Below are 12,287 nucleotides of genomic sequence, written 5' to 3'. Positions count from 1 at the left end.
AGACATAGCATGACAGATAAAAAAAAAAAAAAGAGCCATCTATATGCTGCCTTCAAGAGACTCATTTCAGATCTAAAGATAACTTGCAGATTGTAAGTGAGGGAATGAAAAGTATTTATCATGCAAATGGATGTGAAAAGAAAGCAGGAGTAGCAATACTTACACTGGACAAAATAGACTTTAAAACAAAGTCTGTAAAAAAAGACAAAGACACTATATAATAATAGAGGGAACAGACTGACAAGAATATAAAACAATTGTAAATATTTATGCATCCAACATGGAAGCACCCAAACACATAAAACAGTTAATAACAAACATAAAGAAACTAATCACTAGTAATACAATAATAGTAGGGAAATTTAACCGCTTCCCCTCCCTCCCAATTACATCAATGGACAGATCATCCAAACAAAATCAGCAGTAAGGAAAGCGTGGCTTTGAATGGCACACTGGACCAGATAGAGTTAACAGATAAATTCAGAACATTCGATCCTAAAACAGCAGAATACACATTCTTTTCAAGTGTACATAAAACATTCTCCAGAATAAATCACTTATTAGGCCACATAACAAGCCTCAATAAATTAAAAAAGATAGAAGCCATACCATGCATCTTTTCTGGCCACAATGCTATGAAACTACAAATCAACCACAAAAAACAAAAACAAAGACAAAAAAACAAAAACAAATCTGGAAGAAGCACAAATCTATGGAGATTAAGTAATATGCTACTAAACACTAAATGGGTCAACCAAGAAATCAAAGAAGAAATTAAAAGTACATGGGAACAAACAAAAATGAAAACACAATAGTCCAAAACCTTTGGCATGTAGCAAAAGCTATTCTATGAGGGAAGTTTATAGCAATAGAGTCCTACATCAAGAAGCAAGAAAAAGCTCAAATAAACAACCTAAGCTTACACCTAAAGGAGCTAGAAAAACAACAAACAAAACCCCAAACAAGCAGAAGGAAAGAAATAATAAATATTAGAACAGAAATAAATGATATAGAAACAAAGAAACAAACAAAAACCCAACCCAATAGATCAATGAAACCAAGAAATGGTTCTTTGAAAGGTCACAAAATTGATGCACGTTTAGCCAGACTCATCAGAGAGAGAGAGAGAGAGAGAGAGAGAGAGAGAAAGGACCCTTTCAAGATCAAATCAAATCACAAATCACAAATGAAAAGGGATAAATAACAACCAACACCACAGAAATACAAGTAATTGTAAAAGAATATTATGAAAAACTATATGCCAAAAAATTGGGCAATATAGAAGAAATGGATAAATTCCTAGAAACATATAACCTACCAAAACTGATGCAGGAAGAAATAGGAAATATGAGCAAACTGATTACCAGCAAGGAGACTGAATCAGTAATCAACAGACTCCCAACAAACAAAAGTCCAGGACCAGACAACTTCATAGGCAGAAGCTACCAAACATTTAAAAAAGAGTTAATACCTATTCTTCTCAAAATATTCCAAAAAACAGAAGAGGAACAAAGACTTCTGAATTCATTCTGTGAGGCCGGTATCACCCTGATACCAAAACCAGATAAAGACACTACAAAAAAAAGATCTACAGGCAAATATTTCTGATAATCATAGATGCAAAAATCCTCAACAAACTACTAAGAAATTGAATTCAGCTATACATTAAAATAAATTATTCTCCATGATCAAGTGGGATTTATTTCCAGGATGCAAGTGTGGTCAATATTCACAAATCAATCAATGTGATACATAACATCAATAAGAGAAAGAATAAAAACCATATCACCACTTTAGTAGACGCAGAATATGCATTTGTCAAAGTATAGCATCAAAATAAAAGCCCTCAACAAAGTAGGTGTAGGGGGAACATACCTCAACACGATAAAAGTCATATTATGTAAAATTCACAGTTCATACTCCATTAAAAAAACAGATCTTTCCCCCTAAGGTCAGGAACAAGACCAAGATGTTCACTCTTGCCACTTTTAACCAACATAGTACTAGAAATCCTAGCCACAGCAATCAGACCACAACAACAACAACAGATCCAAATTGCTAAGAAAGAAGACTTACACTATTTGCAGATAACATGATACCACATATAGAAAGCCCTAATTACTCCACCAAAAAAAAAAAATACTATAACTGATAAATGAACTCAGTAAAGTCACAGGATACAAAATCAATATGCAGAAATCTGTTGTATTTCTATACACCAATAATGAAGCAGCAGAAAGAGAAATTGAGAAAACAATCCCATTTACAACTACACCAAAAACACTAAGATACCTAGGAATAAACTTAACCCAACAGGTGAAAGACCTGTACTCTGAAAACTATAAAATATTGATAAAAGAAATTGAAGCTGACACACACAAATGGAAAGACTTTCCATTCTGATGGATTGGAAGCATATTGTTAAAATGTTTATACTATGCAAAGCAATCTACACATTTAACACAATTTATAAAAATATCAATAGCTTTTTTTTGCAGAACTAGAACAATCCTGAAATTTATATGTAACCACAAAAGACCCCAATAAGCCAAAAACAATTTTGAAAAAGAAGAGCAAAGCTGGAAGTATCACAATTCCAGACTTCAAGTTATATTACAAAGCTGTAGTAATCAAAACAGTATGGTAATAGCATAAAGAAGACCTATAAATCAGTGGAACAGAACAAAAACTCAGAAATAAACCCACAATTATATGGTCAATTAAACTCTGACAAAGCAAGAAAGAATATTCAATGGGAAAAAGACAAAATGGTGCTGGGAAAACTGGTCAGCTACATGCAAAAGAATGAATCTGGACCACTTTCTTACACCATACACAAAAATAAATGCAAAATGGATTAAAGACCTAAATGTGAGGCCTGAACCATAAAAATCCTAGAAATGAGCATGGGCAACAATATCTCTGATATTGACAGTAGCGACATTTTTCTAGATACATCTCCTGAGGCAAGGGGTATAAAAGTAAAAATTAACCACTGGGACTACACCAAAATAAAAAGCTTCTGCTCAGCAAAGGAAACAAATCAACAAAAATAAAACACAACTACAATTGGAAGAAGATATTTGTAAATGACATATGCAATAAAGGATTAGTATCCAAAATATATAAAGAACTGATACAACTCCACACCCCAAAACCAGTTAAGAAATGGGCAGAAGACACAAAGAGACATTTCTCCAAAGACAACATACAGATGGCCAGCAGAAACATGAGAAGATACTCAATATCATTAGAGAACTGCAAATAAAAACTAAAATGAAGTATCACCTCACACCTGTCAGAAAGATTAAAGTAAAAAACACAAGAAACAACAAGTATTGGTGAGGATTTGGAGAAAAAAGAACCCTTAACACTGTAGGTGGGAATGCAAACCAATGTAGCCACTGTGGAAAACAGTATGGAAGTTCTTCAAAACGTTAAAAATAGAACTACCCTGTGATCCAGTAATCACACTACTGGGTATCTAATCAAAATATACAAAAACAATAATTCAAAGTGATATATGTACTCCTATGTTTATAGAAGCATTATTACAATAGCCAAATTATGGCAACAGCCCACAGGTCCATCGATAGACAAAAGGATAAAGAAGATTTGGGGTGTGTGTGTGTGTGTGTGAGTACAGACACATACACACACGAGAATATTATTCAGTCATAAAAAATAAAATCTTACCAATTGCAACAACATGGATGAAGCTAGAGAGTATAATGCTAAGTGAAATAAATCAGAGAGACAAGTACCATATGATTTCACTCATATGTGGAATTTAAGAAACAAAACAAAACAAATGAGCAAAGGAAAAAAGAAAGGAGGGGAGATAGAAATGAAGAAACAGACTCTTAACTATAGAGAACATATTGATGGTTAACAGAGGGGAGGTTGGTGGGAAGACTGGTACAGTAGGTGATGGGAATTAAGGAGGCCACTTGCTTGTGATGAGCACTGAGTGATGTATGGAATTGTTGAATTTCTATATTGTACACTTGAAACTAATATAACACTGTATGTTAACTATACAGGAATTTAAAACAACAATAACAAAATTACAACAAAAAGAGTGTAGGACCAGATGGAGTCATAGGTGAATTGTACCAAACATTTAAAGAAGAGTTAATACCAGTTACCTATTATTCTCAATCTAGTCCAAAAAAATTGAAGGAAAGCTGCCAGATTCATTTTATGAAGCTAGCATTATCCTGATACCAAAATCAGACAAAGATTAGAAAAAAAGAAAACTACAGGTCAGTATCTCTGATGAACATAGATGTAAAAATCCTCAACAAAATATTAGCAAGCTGCATTCAACAGCACATTAAAAGGATCATTCACCATGATCAGTGGGGATTTATTCCAAGGATGCAAGGATGGTGTAATATTTGCAAATCAATCAACATGACATACCACATCAACAAAATGAAGAATAAAAAATAAATGATCATTCCAAGAGACGCAGAAAAAGCATGTGACAAATTTCAACTCGGTGAACCCACTCAGTGAAGTGGGTTTACAGGGAATATACCTCAACATAATAAAGGCCATATATGGAAAACCCACAGCTAACATCATACTCAATGGTAAAATACTAGAGATTTTCCTCTAAGAGCAGGAACAAGACAAGAATGCCCATTCTCACCACTTTGCTTCAACATACTACTAAGAATCCTAGCTGCAGCAATCATACAAGATAAAGGAATAAAAGGCAACAAAATTGGTAAAGAGGAAGTAAAACTGCCACTGCTTTCAGATGCCATGATACTATACATAGAACACTGGAAAGACTGCACCAAAAATACTATTAGAATGGGCAAATGAATTCAGTAAACTCACAGGATACAAAATTAATACACAGAAATCTGTTTCATTTTTTTTTTATAAGTTTATGTATTTATTTTGAGAGAGAAAGCATGCAAGTAGAGGAGGGGCAGAGAGAGAGAGGGAGAGAAAGAATCCTAAGCAGGCTCAGTGATTTCAGTGCAGAGCCCAACCCAGGACTCAATCCCACAAATTGTGAGATCATGATCTGAGCTGAAATCAGGAGTCAGATGCTTAAACAACTGAGCTACCCAGGTGCCCCAGAAGTCTATTTCATGTTGGTACACTAATAATTAGCCGAAAGAGAAATTAAGAAAAGAATTCCACTTACAGTTGTGCCAAAAAGAATGCAATACCTAGGAATAAACTTAATCAAAGAGGTGAAAAAAGATCTCGGAAAACTATAAAACACTGATGAAAGAGATTCAAGACAACAAAAACAAAATGGGAAGATATTCCATGCTCATGGATTGGAATAATTAATATTATTCAAATGTCCGTACTACCCAAGACAATCTACAGACTCAATGCAATCCCTATCAAAACACCAATAGCCTTTTCCATGGAACTAGAACAAATAATTGTAAAATTTGTATGGAACCACAAAAGAGCCCACATAACCCAAGTATTCTTGAGAAAGAAGAACAAAGCTGGAGATATCACAATCCCAGATTTCAACATATATCACAAAGTTGTAATCAAAACAGTATGGCACTGACACAAAAATAAACACATAGATCAATGGAAAAGAACAGAGAACACATAAAGAAACCCACACTTATATGGGCAATTAATCTACAACAACTCAGGCAAGAATATACAATAGGGAAAAAGACAGTATCTTCAATAAATGGTGTTGGGAAAATTGGATAGCTACATTAAAAACAATGAAACTGGACCACTTTCTTATACCATATGCAAGAAAAAACTCAAAATAGATTAAAGATCTAAATGTGACACATGAAGCCATAAAATTCCTAGAGGAAAACATAGGCGGTAATTTCTTAAACATTGTCCCTAGCAACATTTTTCTAGATATGTATCGTAAGGCAAGGCAAACAAAAGCAAAAATAAACTACTGGCACTATATCAAAATAAAAGTTTTTGTACATCAAAGGAAACCATCAATGAAGTGAAAAGGCAACCTATTGAATGGGAGAAGATATTCACAAATGATATCGCTGATAAGGGGTTAATACCTAAAATATGTAAAGAATATATAAAACTCCACACCAAAAAAAAAAAAAACCAACAACAAATAATCTGATTAAATATGGACAGAGGACCTGAATAGACATTTTTCCCAAGAAGACATATAGATGTTCAAGCAACACATGAAAAGATACTCGACATCACTAATAATCAGGAAAATACAAATCAAAACCACAATGAGATATCAGCTTATAGCATCAAAAAGACAAGAAATAACAAGTGTTGGTGAGGATGTGAAGAAAAAGGAACCCTCATGCACTGTTGATGGGAATGTAAATTAATGCAACCACCGAGGAAAACAGTATGAAGTTTCCTCAAAAAATTAAAAATAGAATTACCATGTGATCCAGTAATTCCACTACCGGGTAATTACCTAAAGAAAACAAAAACACAAATTTGAAATGATATATACACCCCCATGTTTATTGTGACATTACTTACAATAGCCAAGATATGAAAGCAACCTAAGTATCTATTGATAGATGAATGGATAAAGAAGATATGGTACATATATAAATGGAATATTACACAGACATAAAAAGGATGAGATCCTGCCATTTGTAACAACATGGATGGACCTAGTTGGTATTATGCCAAGTGAAATAAGTCAGACAGAGAAAGACAAATTCTATATGATTTCACTTGTACGTGGAATGTAAAAAACAAAATGAATGAATGAATAAAAGGTTGAAACATACTCATAAATATGGAGAACTGATTGTTGCAGGGGTGAGGAGTGGGGGAATGGGTAAAATAGGCAGACAGAGGTGGGAAATACAGGTTTGCAGTTACGAATGAATAAGTCATGGGAATAAAATGTACAGCATAGGGAATATAGTAAATGGTATTTTAACAGTGTTACATGGTGACATATGGTGGCTACTTTTGTGGTGAGCATAGCAGAACAAAACAAAACCCAGCGACATCCAAAAGAAACCAAATAAACCCTCAGTGATACCGAGAGTTGATAAGGATGTGAAGCAATTGGCCGCCAATATCATTCCAATAGTTTTGCCCTTAAATTTTTTTTTAATGTTTATTCATTTTTTTGAGAGACATAGAGCACAAACAGGGGAAGGGCAGAAAGAGAGGGAGACACAGAATCCGAAGCAGACTCCAGGATCTGAGTTTTCAGCACGAAGCCCAATGCAGGGCTCTAATTCACGATCCGCGAGATCATGACCTGAGCTGAAGTTGGACGCCCAACCCACTGAGCCTTCCAGGCGCCCCTTTGCCTTTTTTGCAGTTGGCAGTGATGCCCTAATTTACAGAGGCTGAATCTTTCCTGCCTCTAACTTGACTTCTCTGCAATTCTTTCCCCTTGCTTGTTGCGTGTTTTTAAAATCACACTTAAAATTCTCTCCACTGTGCACTTCTCAGCACTTTGCTGACTTCTCTGCCTGTGGCAGTGATGCTGCTCTATAGCATGTCATCCGTGATCCGCTCTCCTGTCAAGTCACTGAGGAAACACATGCATGCTCAGGACTTCAACTCTCACACCTATTCTACTGGTACCCCGATCTTGATCCAAGGCCCACATTTCCCTTCTGAGTACTCACCCTGATTCTCTGGTTCCTTACTGGACATTTCCTTCTGAATGTCTTCTCCTTTTATCAGCTCAACATGCGTCTAACCAAACGAATTAATTTCTGCTCAGAATTTTCTCCTACTCTCCTGTAATGTATGCATTTCCTCCCCACTCCCACCTCCTTTCACTTTCAAGTTAGAACCTGCTACATTTGATGTTTCCTTTACCCTAGCCCCTAATACCCAATTTATCCTAGCCAAAGTTTTTCATAACATGGTCCCACCTAATATTCCCATCCAATACTGAGCCAAATAAACTATTGCTCTTTACTGGAATCCTCTGAGTCTTTTCAGATATTTCTTCTTCCCCAAGTCATCTATAGTAATAATAGATCTTTTTTTTTTCTGATTGTAAAGATAACTCTAAGTCACAGTGATTTCCTATTCTTTACAAACTACTGCCAGTGCCTAGCACTTCACTACTGTCACAACATCTGTAGAGATGTGGTTCTGCTCCTGATTAATTTAGGAAATGATATCTGACCCAAGCAAGACAGATGAAACGTGTTAGGGAAGTGACCATTTTGAACCCAATGACAGAGACTGGGAATGAGAATAATTTACTATGCTATAAAGCACTTTACATTTTCTTTTTGAGAGAGAGAGAACACAGAGTGTGAGCAGGGGAGGGGCAGAGAGAGAGGGAGACAGAGTATCCGAAGCAGGCTCCAGGCTCTGAGCTGTCAGCACAGAGCCCGATGGGGCTCGAACTCATGAACTACGAGATCATGACCTGAGCTGAAGTTGGACGCTGAACTGACTGAGCCGCCCAGGTGCCCCATATGCCCTACAGCACTTTAGATCAGCACCAAAGAAGTCATGTGCTCCTCGGGGGATGGCTGAGCTGGGCATCAGCATTCAATCCCACAAGTCTTCCAGTTTAAGAGGAATAGAAATGTGCCGTATATAATATGTTCTAATTTCTAATATGCCATATGTTATATGTTCATATCCCTTAAGGTTGTTTATTCCCTTAAATAACTCAAACTATTTTCCTTTATAGTAATACATAATAATAAAATTACTATTAATATTTAACATTTGTTTTGAATACTCTGTACTAGGCAGTATGCTAAACACTTGACATTTATGATATTTAATCCTCGCAATAACCCAAGGAGGGTTGTTACCCTCATTTTACTGAGGCACATAGATGTTACTTCATTAGCCTAATTTCCCTGCTCAAGTTTACATAATAACTAAGCACTGACACTCATGTAGTGATGGAGCTGGAATCACAGTCTTTTTTTTTTTGAGAGAGAGGGCACAAGTGAGTGAGAGCAGACTGAGAGAGAAGAGAGAGAGAATCCCATGAGGGGCTCAGAGAGAGAGAAGGAAGGAGAGGGAGAGAGAGAGAGAGAGAGAGAGAAGTGGGGCTCACCTGTATTCAATCAAAGCAGGGTTCTAGCTCACGGATCATGAGATCATGACCTGAGCCGAAGTCAGATGCTCAACGACTGAGCCACCCAGGTGTCCTGGAGCCTATAGTTTTAACCCATTATCTGGTCGTCCTTACCCTGGCTGCATACTAGAATAATGTGGGAGTTTTTAAATATGCCATTGCTGGGTCCCACTTGAGTGAATCTGATTTTCTAGGTCTGCAGTGTGGCTTACCCACCTGTACTTTTTAAAAGTTTCCCAGGTGATGACATTGGCTAGACAGAATTGAGAACCGTTAGTTACACACTACTGTTTCCCACAAGTAACTGCTATCTTACCAGTTGCCTATTCTTGCATTCACCCAGCCACTCCCTCACCTCCATAAGCCTCAGAGGGTCTCATGGTATAATTTGATGTCTTAACATGGTGAGTCTGACTTGAAAATTACTGTACCAGCCTTTTTTATTTCCACAAATCAACACTAGATGGCAGACTATACATAGGGAATCATGTTAAGCATTGTCATTTCAGAAACATTTTATTTTTCCTTTGAATAACCTCATTAGCCAATATTCCATTTTAACAATATAGTATTAAAGCCAGGGTAATTTTTCCATAAATTGACTTACTCTATATTATGGGTCAACTCGTATTACTTTTTTTTTTTTAATGTTTATTTCTGAGAGAAATAAACAGGGGAGGGGCAGAGAGAATGGAGGAACAGAGGATCTGAAGCAGGCTCCATGCTGACAGAGGAGAGCCCGATGTGGGCTTGAACCCACGAATCATGAGATCATGACCTGAGCTGAAGTCAGATGCTCAACCCACTGAGCCACCCAGTTGCCCCTCAACTCATATTACTTTAAGCAGAGCCATGAATACCCTGTATATACTACGGCCTGGACTTGGTCCTCTTCCAGCTCTAGCTGTAAAAGGGGTTTATTAATCATAAACATATAGAAAGTGATATATTTTTCCTTTGTTGTTTTACTTGAGAACACTTTTCCACTAATAGATTTCAATGTCCCTGTCAAATAATTGTTCCATTAATAGAAACATTTACAAATATCCTGCTCACCTTTCTTAGGGATCTTGTTACATCTCCAACCTGCAAGGCAGGGGGCACTTAGTTCTATATGCCCATTTTCCCTTCTCCTTAGAGACTCTGTTTGCTTGGATATTGGAATTACAGATGTGGGGTATGTGAGGCACAATATAAGAGGAGCATATTAACATGATCATTTATTTAGGATCTCACAACCAGCAAAGTATCTTCACCTTCCTGACGTCAAAAGGGTCCAGCCACCTCCAAGTTAGCATACCTGGGGCAGCCAAGATAGGGCACACCTGTGTTGGACTCTTTCAAGGTGCAATGGGATTCTCCATTCTAAAATTTTTTCACTACCTTAGATTTCAAGTGTGAAACAATTAATATCCTTCCTCTGACCCTATGCATGATGAAAGATAGGACTGGAGAGATTTAGTTTAAGCAATCTTTCTAAATGCAAACAAATGATCACCAGCTCAATGGCTCTCCAATTCTCCTGGGATACAGTCTAGATTCCTTAATATGGATTATAAGGTTATTTAAGATCTGCACCTCCCCCCTCCTTATCTCCCAGGTTTTTTACTCCCAATTGTACATACACTATGTGCAGCTTCAGCAACATACTTTCTTCTGTTTCATGAATGTTCACAATGAGCTGGGAGGTTTTTTGATGAACATCCTCGCCCATCTTCCATTTTGAACTCCATCCCAACCCGTGCTTAACCTACCTTTACATGTTTAATTTCTACCTACACATTAGGTCTCAGCTTACATGTAATTTCCTCCACCAAGCCTTCCCTGACCACCGAGGTATAGTTCTGTTTCCTCTCTTGAGTATTCTGCATTTCTTCCTTCAGACTATTTGCCACACTATGTTATAATCACCTCTTTTCACTTCTGTAAAGATAAGACTGCAAACATCATGGAGGCAGTCTTGGCTACTCTTGTATTCTTATCATCTAGCTCAGTGCTTGGCAAGTACCAAGCTCTCTATAGATATTTAATGAACAAATGAGTGAGGTCTCAATATCTAATAGCAGCCTTCTTAAGTCATTTTGTACCCAACGCATGACAGCAGTAATTTTATGCACACCTGCAAGTAATAAATTGCCTAAAACCAGCCCAAACTGTCCCTTTCCTAGAAAACCAAAAGAGCATCTCAACCAATTCTTGATTTGTTTAAAAAAAGAGAACGTCTATGAAATGCCACAAGGTCTTGCAGATTCACTTCAGATTCAAGGCGGCAAGATGGGAGACAGGAAAAACAATACAATTTAAGTCTCTTTTGCTACACAATTGAAATGAAGGAACCTTTACAAGATCATGAAAAGTTCATGTGTATCAAGAACGTCACCACCATGAGAACCTTCAGTGATTTCGGGTCACTAAAAACAAACTTCGGTCTTCCCATAATAAGGATGAGCTCACTTTTTTCCATCCCCACCCCCTCCCTACCCCTGCCTTTTGCCTCCCCCCTCTACTACAATTTAAGCTGAGAACAATACAATTCCCCAAGAATAAATTTAAGAGAAGAGTAGCTAGACTACATCTCTTCAAACTCATATTCTAGGTTGTAGATAAATCTCCGTGTTTGCTTGCATACTTTGCTTGCATACTTTGCTGACAGATTTCCTAAGAACTTGTTCCCTTTTAGCTCCGTGTAAAGATAATGGGATTGAGTAGATTTAAAATCCTTTTAGTTCCTATCGTGGGTCAAGCCAAACTAACAAAAATCAAGTTCCTGGAGAACATCATTATGCTTCTTGTTCCCTCTTTATCAACTCTCAACATAATTACTTTCACAAAACTGTGGATGACAAAACCTATTTTGAAGGTTATTATAAGCATCAACCTGAGGGCCTCTGAAACTCATCTTGACTCTCTGTAAGAATGTTCCTTGGATTTCACAAGGTCTCCTTTGTCACTCCCTAGAAGAAAGTCCTGGAGATCTTAATATCAAGAATAATTGTTCTTGTTCTGAGAAGTTGGTTTCCTTTTATCCGAGAGAGCAAAAGAACACATTAAAATTATAACTCTCAGGATCTCACCCCAGATCTACAGAATTTGAAATTCTATTGGTGGGGCCCAGGTGATTATAGTTTTATAAGCTCATTAGGTGATTCAGATGCACATACACGTTTGGGAATCTCTCTTAGAGATGAGAATTATGTAATTGACTAGGTTTCTCCTCAATTAGGCCACTGGAATGCTTAGAATGCAAATT

The sequence above is a fragment of the Prionailurus bengalensis genome, chromosome F2 (genome assembly GCF_016509475.1).
Source record: "Prionailurus bengalensis isolate Pbe53 chromosome F2, Fcat_Pben_1.1_paternal_pri, whole genome shotgun sequence".
Lineage (NCBI taxonomy): Eukaryota > Metazoa > Chordata > Mammalia > Carnivora > Felidae > Prionailurus > Prionailurus bengalensis.
Note: the sequence above shows the minus strand (reverse complement) of the source record.